At 45.2% G+C, this 16,413-nt stretch overlaps 1 protein-coding gene across 8 annotated transcripts in view; it reads right to left on the minus strand.

Moving 5' to 3' along the window:
• rnf6 (ring finger protein (C3H2C3 type) 6) overlaps positions 1-16,413 on the minus strand; it is a 97,638-nt gene that overhangs the window by 68,992 nt on the left and 12,233 nt on the right. The window lies entirely within an intron of this gene.

A 16,413-nucleotide genomic window follows, 5' to 3' on the forward strand; every position in this document is an offset into this window, starting at 1 on the left:
TTATAACAACACAAATAACAATGACCTATTTTATAAACAAAAAAATGAATAAATAATAAATAACAAAAATGAAAACTAGCCCTAATTGGCAACTGCCTTGTCACAAGTAACACTCTCCAAAAATATAATTTAACAGTCCAATATATAATTATCTGTCGCAACGACCTATACATATTATACAGTATATATTAACAACCCTGAGAGTCCTTCTGGTTCCTCCCCCCCTGCCCCTCCCCCGATCCTGGGCTGCTGCTGCTGCCTTCTTTTTTCCATTCCGTCTATCTTTCTGCGAGGTATTCGACGAACGGTTGCCACCGCCTGGTGAACCCTTGAGCCGACCCCCTTAGGACAAACTTAATCCGCTCTAGCTTTATAAACCCCGCCATGTCATTTATCCAGGTCTCCACCCCCGGGGGCTTGGCTTCTTTCCACATTAGCAATATCCTGCTCCGGGCTACTAGGGACGCAAAGGCCAAAACATCGGCCTCTCTCGCCTCCTGCACTCCCGGCTCTTGTGCAACCCCAAATATAGCCAACCCCCAGCTTGGTTCGACCCGGACCCCGACTACTTTTGAAAGCACCTTTGTCACCCCCATCCAAAACCCCTGGAGTGCCGGGCATGACCAAAACATATGGGTATGATTCGCTGGGCTTCTCGAGCACCTCGCACACCAATCCTCCACCCCAAAAAATTTACTGAGCCGTGCTCCAGTCATATGCGCCCTGTGTAATACCTTAAACTGAATCAGGCTTAGCCTGGCACACGAGGACGACGAGTTTACCCTGCTTAGGGCATCTGCCCACAGCCCCTCCTCGATCTCCTCCCCCAGCTCTTCTTCCCATTTCCCTTTTAGTTCATCTACCATAGTCTCCCCTTCGTCCCTCATTTCCCTATATATATCTGACACCTTACCATCCCCCACCCATGTCTTTGAGATCACTCTGTCCTGCACCTCTTGTGTCGGGAGCTGCGGGAATTCCCTCACCTGTTGCCTCGCAAAAGCCCTCAGTTGCATATACCTGAATGCATTCCCTTGGGGCAACCCATATTTCTCGGTCAGCGCTCCCAGACTCGCGAACTTGCCATCCACAAACAGATCTTTCAGTTGCGTTATTCCTGCTCTTTGCCACATTCCATATCCCCCATCCATTCCCCCCGGGGCAAACCTATGGTTGTTTCTTATCGGGGACCCCCCCCAAGGCTCCAGTCTTTCCCCTATGCCGTCTCCACTGTCCCCAAATCTTCAGTGTAGCCACCACCACCCGGCTTGTGGTGTAGTTCCTCGGTGAGAACGGCAATGGGGCTGTCACCATAGCCTGTAGGCTAGTCCCCCTACAGGACGCCCTCTCTAATCTCTTCCACGCCGCTCCCTCCTCCTCTCCCATCCACTTACTCACCATTGAAATATTAGCGGCCCAATAATACTCACTTAGGCTCGGTAGTGCCAGCCCCCCCCCATCCCTGCTACGCTGTAAGAATCCCTTCCTCACTCTCGGGGTCTTCCCGGCCCACATAAAACCCATGATGCTCTTTTCAATCCTTTTAAAAAAAGCCTTCGTGATCACCACCAGGAGGCACTGAAACACAAAGAGGAATCTCGGGAGGACCACCATCTTAACCGCCTGCACCCTCCCTGCCAGTGACAGGGATACTATATCCCATCTCTTGAAATCCTCCTCCATTTGTTCCACCAACCGCGTTAAATTTAACCTATGCAATGTGCCCCAATTCTTGGCTATCTGGATCCCCCGGTAACGAAAGTCCCTTGTTACCTTCCTCAACGGTAGGTCCTCTATTTCTCTACTCTGCTCCCCTGGATGCACCACAAACAACTCACTTTTCCCCATGTTCAATTTATACCCTGAAAAATCCCCAAACACCCCAAGTATCCGCATTATTTCTGGCATCCCCTCCGCCGGGTCTGCCACGTATAGTAGCAAATCGTCCGCATACAAAGATACCCGGTGTTCTTCTCCTCCTCTAAGTACTCCCCTCCACTTCTTGGAACCCCTCAACGCTATCGCCAGGGGCTCAATCGCCAGTGCAAACAATAATGGGGACAGAGGGCATCCCTGCCTTGTCCCTCTATGGAGCCGAAAATATGCAGATCCCCGTCCATTCGTGACCACGCTCGCCATTGGGGCCCTATACAACAGCTGCACCCATCTAACATACCCCTCTCCAAAACCAAATCTCCTCAACACCTCCCACAAATAATCCCACTCCACTATCAAATGCTTTCTCGGCATCCATCGCCACTACTATCTCCGTTTCCCCCTCTGGTGGGGCCATCATCATTACCCCTAACAACCTCCGTATATTCGTGTTCAGCTGTCTCCCCTTCACAAACCCAGTTGGGTCCTCGTAGACCACCCCCGGGACACATTCCTCTATTCTCATTGCCATTACCTTGGCCAGGATCTTGGCATCTACATTTAGGAGGGAAATAGGTCTATAGGACCCGCATTGTAGCGGGTCCTTTTCCTTCTTTAAGAGAAGCGATATCGTTGCTTCAGACATAGTCGGGGGCAGTTGTCCCCTTTCCTTTGCCTCATTAAAGGTCCTCGTCAGTACCGGGGCGAGCAAGTCCACATATTTTCTATAGAATTCGACTGGGAATCCATCCGGTCTCGGGGCCTTTCCCGCCTGCATGCTCCTAATTCCTTTCACCACTTCTTCTACCTCGATCTGTGCTCCCAGTCCCACCCTTTCCTGCTCTTCCACCTTGGGAAATTCCAGCCGATCCAAGAAGCCCATCATTCTCTCCCTCCCATCCAGGGGTTGAGCTTCATATAATTTTTTATAAAATGTCTTGAACACTCCATTCACTCTCTCCGCTCCCCGCTCCATCTCTCCTTCCTCATCCCTCACTCCCCCTATTTCCCTCGCTGCTCCCCTTTTCCTCAATTGGTGTGCCAGCAACCTGCTCGCCTTCTCCCCATATTCGTACTGTACACCCTGTGCCTTCCTCCATTGTGCCTCTGCAGTGCCCGTAGTCAGCAAGTCAAATTCTACATGTACCCTTTGCCTTTCCCTGTACAGTCCCTCCTCCGGTGCTTCCGCATATTGTCTGTCCACCCTCAAAAGTTCTTGCAGCAACCGCTCCCGTTCCTTACTCTCCTGCTTCCCTTTATGTGCCCTTATTGATATCAGCTCCCCTCTAACCACCGCCTTCAACGCCTCCATGACCACTCCCACCTGGACCTCCCCATTATCATTGAGTTCCAAGTACTTTCAATGCACCCCCTCACCCTTAGACACACCCCCTCATCTGCCATTAGTCCCATGTCCATTCTCCAGGGTGGGCGCCCTCCTGTTTCCTCCCCTATCTCCAAGTCTACCCAGTGTGGAGCGTGATCCGAAATGGCTATAGCCGTATACTCCGTTCCCCTCACCTTCGGGATCAATGCCCTCCCCAGCACAAAAAAGTCTATTCGCGAGTAGACTTTATGGACATAGGAGAAAAACGAGAACTCCTTACTCCTAGGTCTGCTAAATCTCCACGGGTCTACACCTCCCATCTGCTCCATAAAATCTTTAAGTACCTTGGCTGCTGCCGGCCTCCTTCCAGTCCTGGACTTCGACCTATCCAGCCCTGGTTCCAACACCGTATTAAAATCTCCCCCCATTATCAGCTTTCCCATCTCTAGGTCCGGAATGCGTCCTAGCATCCGCCTCATAAAATTGGCATCATCCCAGTTCGGGGCATATACGTTTACCAAAACCACCATCTCCCCCTGTAGTTTGCCACTCACCATCACGTATCTGCCCCCGTTATCCGCCACTATAGTCTGTGCCTCGAACATTACCCGCTTCCCCACTAATATAGCCACCCCCCTGTTTTTCGCATCTAGCCCCGAATGGAACACCTGCCCCACCCATCCTTTGCGTAGCCTAACCTGGTCTATCAGTTTCAGGTGCGTTTCCTGTAACATAACCACATCTGCCTTAAGTTTCTTAAGGTGTGCGAGTACCCGTGCCCTCTTTATCGGCCCGTTCAGCCCTCTCACGTTCCACGTGATCAGCCGGGTTAGGGGGCTTCCTACCCCCCCCTTGTCGATTAGCCATCACCTTTTTCCAGCTCCTCACCCGGTTCCCACGCAGCTGTATCTCCCCCAGGCGGTGCCCCCCCCGCCCATCCTCTCCCATACCAGCTCCCCCCTCTCCCCAGCAGCAGCAACCCAGTAATACCCCCCTCCCACCTCCCCCGCTAGATCCCCCGCTAGCGTAATTACTCCCCCCATGTTGCTCCCAGAAGTCAGCAAACTCTGGCCGACCTCGGCTTCCCCCCGTGACCTCGGCTCGCACCGTGCGACGCCCCCTCCTTCCTGCTTCTCTATTCCCGCCATGATTATCATAGCGCGGGAACCAAGCCCGCGCTTCTCCCTTGGCCCCGCCCCCAATGGCCAACGCCCCATCTCCTCCACCTCCCCTCCTCCCCCCATCACCACCTGTGGGAGAGAGAAAAGTTACCACATCGCAGGATTAGTACATAAAACTCCTCTTTCTCCCCTTTTTAACCCCCCTCTTTGCCCCCCACATTCGCCCCACCACTTTGTTCAAACGTTCTTTTTAATAACCCGCTCATTCCAGTTTTTCTTCCACAATAAAAGTCCACGCTTCATCCGCCGTCTCAAAGTAGTGGTGCCTCCCTCGATATGTGACCCACAGTCTTGCCGGTTGCAGCATTCCAAATTTTATCTTCTTTTTATGAAGCACCGCCTTGGCCCGATTAAAGCTCGCCCTCCTTCTCGCCACCTCTGCACTCCAGTCTTGATAAACGCGGATCACCGCGTTCTCCCATTTACTGCTCCGAGTTTTCTTTGCCCATCTAAGGACCATTTCTCTCTCCTTAAAACGGAGGAATCTCACCACTATGGCTCTGGGAATTTCTCCTGCTCTCGGTCCTCGCGCCATCACTCGGTATGCTCCCTCCACCTCCAACGGACCCGCCGGGGCCTCCGCTCCCATTAATGAGTGCAGCATCGTGCTCACATATGCCCCGACGTCCGCTCCCTCCACACCTTCAGGAAGACCAAGAATCCTCAGGTTGTTCCTCCTTGCGTTGTTCTCCAGTGCCTCCAACCTTTCCACACATCGTTTCTGATGTGCCTCATGCGTCTCCGTCTTCACCACCAGGCCCTGTATGTCGTCCTCATTCTCGGCTGCCTTTGCCTTCACGACCCGAAGCTCCCGCTCCTGGGTCTTTTGTTCCTCCTTTAGCCCTTCGATCGCCTGTAGTATCGGGGCCAACAGCTCTTTCTTCATTTCCTTTTTGAGCTCTTCCACACAGCATTTCAAGAACTCTTGTTGTTCAGGGCCCCATGTTAAACTGCCACCTTCCGACGCCATCTTGGTTTTTGCTTGCCTTCCTTGCCGCTGTTCTAAAGGATCCACTGCAATCCGGCCACTTTCTCCTCCTTTTTTCATCTGTATCCAGGGAGGATTCCTTTCTGGTTTACCGCACAGTGTTTTTAGCCGTCAAAATTGCCGTTGGGGCTCCTATCAAGAGCCCAAAAGTCCGTTTCACCGGGAGCTGCCGAAACGTGCGACTCAGCTGGTCATCGCCGCACCCGGAAGTCTCTCAAGAGTTTTTAATAGGTGGCATTTTGTGATGGCACTGTTTGCTGAATTATTGAGGCAATTATTCTTTATAAAAATCTGATTGATGATCCGAAACACTAGGATTGATTGCAGTCCAAGTGTGGAAAACAAAACCCCTTAATTTACGCTAAGAGTGCCCTTGTCATCAAGGCAGCATTTTACTTAACATGACATCAAGAAGCCCAAGTGAAATTGAAGGTAATGGAAAACCTCTCCAGTGGCTGGACTCATACCTAGCATTAAGGAAAATGGTTATGGTTGCTAGAATCCAATCATCTTTACCCCTGGTCAAAGCTGCAGGCGTTCGTCAGAGCAGTAACCCAGGGCCAAGCATTTTCAGTTGGTTCAATTGCCTTCACCCCATCATGAGCTCAGGAGTGGAGTTGTTTGCTGATGATCAGTGTTCAGTTCCATTCACAACTCTGATAATGAAGAAGTCTGTGCCCACACACAGTGAGGGGTCATATCAAGCTTGGGGTGATAAATGGTAAGGAACATATATGCCACACAGGTGCAAGGCGATGACTATCGTCAACAAGGAGACTCTAAACTTGAAATTGAACCACATTACCATCGCCAAACTTACAATCAACATTCTGCAGGTCATGACTAACCAGTTAATTAACTGGACCATATAAATACTGTAGCTGGAAGGTCAAAGACTGGGTATTCTGCACTGAGTGACACACCTGCTGACTCCCCAAAACCTTTCCACCATCCACAAGGCAAAGTCAGGAATGTGATGGAATACGCACCACTTGCATGGACGAGTGTGGCTCCAATGGCCTACCTAATCGTGGGTGTACTTGCACCACACAAACTGCAGTGATTCAAGGCAGCGGTTTATGTCCATCTCAAAGACAATTTGTGATGAGCAATAAATAATGTTAAGTAATGGGTTAAGAGACATTGCAATTAGTTATCTCATTTATGTTAAGTATCCATTAATTGATATGTAAAGGTACTCCGGTGGCCTCTGTCAGATGGTGTGTTGTTAAGAGTTTTGTCAGAGGCTGTGGAAGTGAAATAAATGGTGTTTGGTGAAAAGGAACAAGAACTTTAGACTCTTCATTTCACAGCAACTAAAACGTATAACAATGGTAGCAGAGGACGGTTGCTGTGCAAATGTGAAGGTTTGAAAGATACAACTTTTCCTGATCAAACCAAGGAGTGAGAGAGAAGGAAAAAAAAAAGATACATAGCTGAACCCAGGATAAAGATGGCTGGATATGACTTTCCTCCCTTATTTTCTGAAAGGGAATCGTACGGCCAATGGAGAAGTGCAGTAGTTATGTGGACTAAAGTCACTGCTTTGGGAAAGAGAAAACAAGGTGTGGCATTGGCTCTTTCTCTACCAAATGGTAGTAAAATCCGAAACAAAGTGCTTTCTGAGCTGGAATTGGAAGAGTTAGACTCAGAAGAAGGTCTGGAGACTTTATTACATCATATGGATAAGATTTATAAGAAAGATTACTTGTTAAGTGCGTATGAAGCCTGGTTGGATTTTGATAAGTTCAGAAAATGGAGGATATCTCCATGGAAGACTACATAATGGAATTTAGCAGACGATATAAAAGGCTGCAGAAACACAACCTGGAATTTCCACAGTCGGTGTTGGCCTTTAAATTACTTGACTGTGCTAGAGTGAGCAACATGGATAAGCTCCTGGTTTTGACAGGAGTTCAGTTTACTGATAAGGATACCTTATTCGAACAGATGACAAAAGCTTTACAAAAGTTTCTGGAGAAACATTCGATTCCGATGGCTCTGATGACCCAAATAGGTCAGCCTGCAATAAGGCAGAATATGGAAGATACACTACCAACAGGATGGCGAAATCGTATGGCTACGAACAGGGCTCAAGACTATAGAAGGAGACCGAGACAAGGAAATTATGAAGACAGAAACCCAGTTAGAACCTACAATAGGAAGATGAACCCCAGAAATGCACGGGGCATGATAAATTGATGTTTTCGATGTGACTCTCAATACCATTATGCTTTCAACTGTCCAACCCGTTATGATGGAGTGTTTGAAGCGACACATGACACGGAAGAGTCAGAAGAGGAAAAAGATAGTGACCAGAAAGAAGGCATTGTCCTATTGACAAGCAGTTTTACGCCGGTAATGAGGGTGTTGGTTGCAGAATCCTTCAACTGTGCTGTATTGGACAGTGGCCGCACATCTACTGTGTGTGGATTGACTGGTTAAAATGTTACTTGGACTCTTTGAATGCTGAAAATCGTAACAAGGTTAAGGAATTTGAAAGTTGCACAAGTTTCAGGTTTGGGGATGATAATACTCTGAAGTCGCTGAAAAGGGTGGTGATCCCTTGCAATATTGCCGGAGTGAATCATTTCATTAGCACGGATGTTGTATCAAGTGAGATACCTTTGCTTCGGAGCAGACCATCGATGAAGAAAGCCCACATGAAACTGGATGTGGAACAGGATAAGGCAACAGTTTTTGGAAAGACGGTGGACTTACAATTTACACAGTCGGGACACTATTGCATTCCATTACTAAAAAATAATTTTTCAAGTAGAGTGGTTAAGGATGTGTTAATGGCAGTTGAAAATGGGACTTTAGCTGATAAAAATCTTGTGGTATTAATACTGCATATGCAATTTGCACATCCGTCTCCTCGGAGGCTGAAAAATGGATTAAAGGATGCAGGGGTAAGGGATGACGACTATACTAAACTGATAGAACAGGTTAGTGACCGCTGTGAAGTTTGTAGGAAGTACAGAAGGACACCAGCACGACCGATAGTAACCCTACCTTTGGCCAGGACTTTTAACAACATTGTGGCCATGGACCTTAAGATCTGGGATAAAGTAAATAATATATTTATTTTGCAGATTTAGCAACCAGATTTAGTCAATCAACGATTGTACGAAGTAAAGAAAAGAGAGTAATTCTGGATCAAATCATGGTAAATGGATAGGGACAGGAATGGGTCCACCGGCAAAATTCCTTATGGACAATGGGGGAGAATTTGTTCATGATGAGTTTAGGGATCTGTGTGAAAACATGAATATCAGAGTCATGAATACGACTGCAGAAAGCCCATTTAGTAATGGTGTCTGTGAAAGAAATCATGCTGTCATCGATGACATGCTTCGGAAAATTATGGCAGATCGACCAAATTGCAGGCTAAATTCAGCTTTAGCATAGGCAGTACATGTAAAGAATTCATTGCAGATGGTTGGGGGCTATAGTCTTTATCAATTAGTGTTTGGCAGAAATCCTAAAATTCCATCCATTTTGGATGACCAGCCTCCAGCTTGGGAGGGGACTACAATTAGCTCTGGTTTTGCTGAACATTTAAATGCATTACATAGCAGTAGAAAAGCTTTTTTGGAAGCAGGAGTCTTCGCAGAGATTTAAGACATAACGTACGGCCATCAGATGCCGTTTTTCAGCAAGGAGGCATGGTATACTATAAGAGAGACAATTCTAATGAATGGAAAAACCCAGGGAAGATCATAGGCATAGATGGCAAAACAATTATTTTGCAACATGGTAATCAAACTGTTAGGGTACATTCATCAAGGATAATGAGTACAGATTACAAATTTTCAAATTTAGACAGAGCAGACAGACATGACAAGGAACCAGAGTCATCTGGTACGCATGTGTTACAGAACTATGAGGACCAATTAACTGACATAGACAGGGTTTCTGTGGAGGAACACAACACTTCTGGTGAATTAAAACAGGCCATTTTTCCGAAAGGGCAACTGCCAAAAGTTGGTACAAAAGTGACATACTTGCCTGAAGGGTCTAGTCAATGGAAGGGTGCAACTGTTATTAGTAGAGCAGGGAAGGTCACTGGAAAGTATAAACATTGGTTGAATGTACAGCATTCAGGGGAAGGAGTCAAGACAATGGATTGGGAAAACGAAGTTCAAAAATGGAGGACACAGAAACGCAGTGCCAGTTGAGATAGTACATCGGATAGTGAACAGGTCCGCAGGAATAGGTCGATAACTATTTAAAGGACATCCCACAGCAGAAGGGAAAGATCAAGCAGTAGCAGTACAGAATGAGATACCAGGCGGGAAAGGGGACGTAGTTTGTCAAGATCTCGGAACATGAGTAAGACTACGAATACTAATAGGAGTAGAAGCGCACATGCACGTGAGATTTTGGTGGCTTCAAATAAATTAGATGAAAAAGTTATTAAAGAAGCTAAACAGCAAGATTGCATAGTTGGAGTGAATTTGGGGTATACACGGGAGTACCGGATAGGGGACAAAGAGCTCTATCCGACAGATGGATTTGCACGGAAAAGGTTCTTCCGGGTGGAACTTATAAGGCAAAGGCCAGGCTCGTGGCAAGGGGATTTGAAGAAAACTTAGATCAGGATTTAAGGGTAGATTCACCTCCAGCAGGAAAGGTTATTTTAAAGATTTTCTTGGCTCTATTAGCCACAAAGGCATGGGAATGCAAATCTATACCTATAAAAGCTGCCTTTTTGCAGGGGCATCAGCTCCAGAGAGACATTTTTCTCCGTACTCCTAAAGAAGCAGCTAACACAGAAGGGGTACTCTGGAAAGTTGAACAAATGTGTATATGGATTAAATGATGCATCTAGAGTCTGGTATTTTTCGGTCAGGTCATAAGAACATAAGAACATGAGAACTAGGAACAGGAGTAGGCCATCTGGCCCCTCGAACCTGCTCCGCCATTTAATGAGACCATGGCTGATCTTTGTAGACTCAGCTCCACTCTCCGGCCCGTACACCATATCCCCGAATCCCTTTATTCTTTAGATCTTTTTCTTAAAAACGTTTAAAGGAGCCTCAACTGCTTCACTGGGCAAGGAATTCCAGAGATTCACAACCCTTTGGGTGAAGAGGTTCCTCCTACACTCGGTCCTAAATCTACCTCCCCTTATTTTGAGGCTATGCCCCCTAGTTCTGCTTTCCCCGACCAGTGGAAACAACCTGCCCGCATCTATCCTATCTATTCCCTTCATAATTTTATATGTTTCAATAAGATCCCCCCGCATCCTTCTAAACTCCAATGAGTACAGTCCCAGTCTACTCAACCTCTCGTCATAATCTAATCTTCTCAACTCTGGGATCAACCGAGTGAATCTCCTCTGCACTCCCTCCAGTGCCAATATGTCCTTTCTCAGGTAAGGAGACCAAAACTGAACACAATACTCCAGATGCGGCCTCACCAACACCCTATACAATTGCAGCATAACCTCCCTAGTCTTGAACTCCATCCCTCTAGCAATGAAAGACAAAACTCGATTAGCCTTCTCAATCACCTGTTGCACCTGCACACCAACTTTTTGCGACTCGTGCACCAGGACACCCAGGTCCCTCTGCACAGCAGCATGTTTTAACACCTTACCATTTAAATAATAATCCATTCTGCTGTTATTCCTCCCAAAATGGATAGCCTCACACTTGGCAACATTGAATTCCATCTGCCAGACCCTAGCCCATTCACCTAACCTATCCAAATCCTTCTGCAGACTTCCGGTATCCTCTGCACTTTTTGCTTTACCACTCATCTTAGTGTCGTCTGCAAACTTTGACACATTGCACTTGGTCCCCAACTCCAAATCATCTATGTAAATTGTGAACAACTGCGGGCCCAACACTGGTCCTTGAGGGACCCCACTCGTTCCAGGTTGCCAACCAGAGAAACACCCATTTATCCCCACTCTCTGCTTTGTTAGTTAACCGATCCTCTACCCATGCTACCACTTTACCCTCAATGCCATGCATCTTTAGTTTATGCAGTAACCTTTTGTGTGGCACCTTGTCAAAAGCTTTCTGGAAATCCAGATATACCACATCCATTGGCTCCCCGTTATCTACTGCACTGGTAACGTCCTCAAAAAATTCTACCAAATTAGTCAGGCACGACCCACCCTTTGTGAATCCATGCTGCGTCTGCCCAATGGGACAATTTCCCTCCAGGTGCCCCGCTATTTCCTCCTTAATGATAGATTCCAGCATTTTCCCTACAACCGAAGTTAAGCTTACCGGCCTATAATTACCTGCTTTCTGCCGACCTCCTTTTTTAAGCAGTGGTGTCACGTTTGCTACTTTCCAATCCTCTGGGACCACCCCAGAGTCTAGTGAATTTTGATAAATTATCACTAGTGCGTTTACAATTTCCCTAGCCATCTCTTTTAACACTCTGGGATGCATCATCAGGGCCAGGAGACTGGTCTACCTTTAGCCCCATTAGCTTGCCCAATACTGCCTCCTTAGTGATTACAATCATCTCAAGGTCCTCACCTATCATATCCTTATTTCCATCAGTCACTGGCATGTTATTTGTGTCCTCCACTGTGAAGACTGACCCAAAAAACCTGTTCAGCTCCTCAGCCATTTCCCCGTCTCCTATTATTAAATCTCCCTTCTCATCTTCCAAAGGACCAATGTTTACCTTAGCCACTCTTTTTTGTCTTATATATTTGTAGAAGCTTTTACGATCTGCTTTTATGTTCTGAGCCAGTTTACTTTCATAGTCTACCTTACTCTTCTTTATGGCTTTTTTAGTAGCTTTCTGTTATCCCCTAAAGACTTCCCAGTCCTCTAGTCTCCCACTAATTTTTGCCACTTTGTATGTTTTTTCCTTCAATTTGATACTCTCCCTCACCTCCTTAGATATCCACGGTCGATTTTTCCCCTTTCTACCGTCTTTCTTTTTTGTCGGTATGAACCTTTTCTGAACACTGTGAAAGATCGCTCGGAAGGTTCTCCACTGTTCCTCAACTGCTTCACCATGAAGTCTTTGCTCCCAGTCTACCTTAGCTAGTTCTTCTCTCATCCCATTGTAATCGCCTTTGTTTAAGCACAAAACACTAGTGTTTGATTTTACCTTGTCATCCTCCAACTGTATTTTAAATTCCACCGTATTGTGGTCACTCCTTCCAAGAGGATCCCGAACTATGAGATCATTAATCAATCCTGCCTCATTACACAGGACCAGATCTAGGACCGCTTGTTCCCTTGTAGGTTCCATTACATACTGTTCCAGGAAATTATCCTTGGCACATTCTATAAACTCCTCAAGGCTGCCTTTACCAACCTGGTTAAACCAATCGATATGCAGATTAAAATCTCCCATGATAACCGCTGTACCATTTCTACATGCATCCGTTATTTTTTTGCTTATTTCCTGCCCTACCATTCTGTTACTATTTGGTGGCCTATAAACTACTCCTATTAGTGACCTTTTTGCCTTACTATTCCTGATTTCCACCCAAATTGATTCAACCTTGTCCTCCATAGCACCAATATTATCCCTTACTATTGCCCGGATGCCATCCTTAAACAACAAAGCTACACCACCGCCCTTACCGTCCATTCTATCCTTTCGTATAGTCTGATACCCTTGGATATTTAACTCCCAGTCGTGACCATCTTTTAACCATGTTTCAGTAATGGCCACTAAATCAGTCATTCACGATGATTTGCGCCATCAACTCATTTACCTTATTTTGTATACTACGAGCATTCAGGTATTTTTTTATGTCTTTGTTATGAATCCTAACACCTTGATCAGTAACTTTTCAAAATTTATTTTTCCTCTTACCCTTTCTCCTAATTTTCCTTGTCTTTGAACCCATATCTCTACATAATAACCTGTCACGTAACCTGCTGCCAGTTTTGTTAAAGTTAGGCTGTTGCCAGTTGAAAGCAATTCCTGCAATATTTTACTGGCACGATAAAGGAAATCTTCCTGGCATTTTTATGATGCATGTCGATGATTTTTTGTGGGGTGGGACTAGTGATTTTGAAGCTATTGTAATCTCTGGTTTGAAGAAAGAATTCAGGGTTGGAAGTCAGGCTTCCGGTGCATGTAAATATATTGGACTGGAAATTGGACAGACTAAATTAGGGGCAACTTTACGTCAGCAATCTTATTTGGAAAGCATCACCCCAATAGCAATTAGTCGTGGCTGAGTTTCACAAAAAGACGCAATGGTTTCAAAGATAGAAAAAGAGCAACTACGAAGTTTAATTGGGCAACTGAACTGGTTAGGTAGACAGACTAGACCAGACGTGAGTTTTGATGTCTTAGAGTTGAGTACATAAATTAATGATCCCAAAGTGGAAGACATAGTAAGAGCAAATAAAGCATTGGCCAAACTAAAACGCAGGAGTGTGTTTTGAAGTTCCCGGTTTTAGGTGACCTTAAGCACTTGATGCGTCCTACGCAAATTTATGTGATGGGGTTTCAAGCGCAGGAGGTTTTATAATTTTCCTTTTGGGGAACAATGGTAAATGTTGCCCACTTGTGTGGGAAACAAAGAAAATAAGGAGAGTGGTAAAAAGCACTTTGGCTGCTGAGACGTTAAGCCTTGTAGAGGCAGTGGATATGGCCTTTTATATTAGTATGATATTGACAAGAAGTTTGGGTAATATACCTATTGACTGTCACATTGACAATAAATCCCGGTGGGAAAATGCGCACTCTACAAAAAGTGTCAATGAAAAGAGGTTACGGATAGACATCACAAGTTTGAAGCAGATGTTGGACAGAGGGGAAATAACAAAAATTAAATGGGTCTACAGGAGCTATCAACTGTCAGACTGTTTTACGAAAAGAGGGGCGAGTTCACAGAAACTTTTGGATATTGTTAATGAAGGGCGCTTGTTTCTGTGACTGTTTTTTCTTTTCTTTCTCCAAACAAAAAAAGAGAAAGAAAGGGGGGGGGGGCGGCATCATGTGTGTGTTTGAGTTTCTTGAAATTTTGTTTTCACCTAATTATTTTTTTTCTCCAGGGGAGATTGTTAAGTAATGGGTTAAGAGACATTGCAATTAGTTGTCTCATTTATGTTAAATATCCATTAATTGACACGGATATGGAAAGGGGCTTCAGGTGGCCTCTGTCAGGTGGTGTGTTTTGTCAGAGGCTGTGGAAGTTAAATAAATGGTGTTTGGTGAAAACGAACAAGAACTTTAGACTCTTCATTTCACAGCAACTAAAATGTATAACAAATGATAGTCATGCAGTCGATGCCACATCCCAAGAACACATGAAAAAACAACTAACCAGTGCTGCAGACCATGGTGATATTTTTCTAATACATAAATTCCTTGTGTTTTAATGAATAATTAATTATTAAATTCCATCCTGACAGTATGAATGCCAATTTTGCTTAAATGTAGTTTCCTGGATCTTCCACTTTTTATACGATTGCCATTAGAGCCAGTTTTGTCACTTGCAGTAAAGCTATTATGTAGGTATGCACAAAAATGCATCTGTCAGCTATTTGATTGGATTAAATGTCATCTTATTCTTGGAATGAAACATGGTGTGAACTAAATGCAAGTGACAGTATCTAAAATGTATTATGCCAGCAGTTGCAGTAATTCCTGTTGCCACCCACATATCGACACATTACACATAACGCTAGTTATAATTGGATCAGAGGCATTTGCAATTTTAAATCTAATCAGGAAAAGACTTGCATTTGCATTTATATAGTATTTCAGGAATATGTCATAGAACGTTCAATGAATAACTTCTCCAGTCACTGCCACAAAAGCAAAGGATCAGCCAATGTGTCCATAACAAAGTTCCAATTAGATAACAGGTATTCATTTTTGTCAGCTGCAGGAAAACCATTGGGAAAACGCCACTGTTCTTCTTTGAATAGTGCTATCAGGATCTTTTAAGTATACCTGGACAAATAGGTAGGGTCTACAGTTGGCAGTACTCCTCAGCATTGCACTGAAGCATTACTCGAAGTTGTGTTCAAGTCTTGGCGCAGGGCTGTGAGACCACACAGTTTAATATATTTTACCAAGCCTCTATCTGGGAGGTGCAAAAAAATAGAGAACACATTCAATTATTAATATTCCAACTCTTTCCACGAATGCTGCTGAATTTTGTGTAACTATCAGCAAACACACCCACTTCTGACTTTATGATTGAGCGAAGGTCATGGATGAAGCCGCTTAACATGGTTGGGCCCATGACACTACCCTGAGAACTCCCTGCAGCTATGTCCTGGAACTGAAATGATTGGCTTCCAACAACTACAACCATTTCTGGTGTTTGGTCATCCTTGGACTTTAAAACCACATTAATCAAAATAGCTGTTTGACAAGTTTGGGCGGCACAGTAGCAAATTGGTTTGCACTGCTGCCTCACAGCGCCAGGGACCCGGGTTCAATTCTGACCTTGTGAGACTGTGTGTGGAGTCTGAATATTTTCCCCGTGTCTGCCTGGGTTTCTTACTGGTGCTCCATAGTCCAAAAATGTGCAGGTTAGGTCGAGTGGCCATGTTGAATTGCCCCTTAGTGTCCAAAGGTTAGGTGGGGTTACAGAGATGGGGCAGAGGAGTGGGCCTGGGTAGGGTGCTCTTTCAGAGGGTCGAGCAGACTCAATGGGCCGATTGGTGTCCTTCTGCACTGTAGGTATTCTATGATGCTAAGTGAGCTGATATGGCCAATATAAAAGCGAGTGGTCTACAAACATCAGTAAGAACACTATTTCAGTTTTGAATTGAAGAGGAGGTAGACCAATGAAAAGGTCACAATTTCCTACTCAAAATGGAAGTGGAAGAAATTCTTTGGCAGGAAACCGTGGAAGGTCCTACAGGTTTGATAGGATCCAAATTAAAATGTGACTGATAATAACCAGTGCCAATCTCTCAAATTATATAAATCAATAACAGAGCTCCCAAAAGTGCAGCCTTCCATAACAGAAATTCAAGACTGCACAGGCTAAAAGTACATCAACCTACACTAAATCAGACCGAGTTCCCAACTTGTGATGAGCAACCCCATTGGCTATTCCTCATTCATCAAAGCAAGTG

This window comes from Scyliorhinus torazame, chromosome 15 (genome assembly GCF_047496885.1).
Source record: "Scyliorhinus torazame isolate Kashiwa2021f chromosome 15, sScyTor2.1, whole genome shotgun sequence".
In the NCBI taxonomy this organism is placed as follows: domain Eukaryota; kingdom Metazoa; phylum Chordata; class Chondrichthyes; order Carcharhiniformes; family Scyliorhinidae; genus Scyliorhinus; species Scyliorhinus torazame.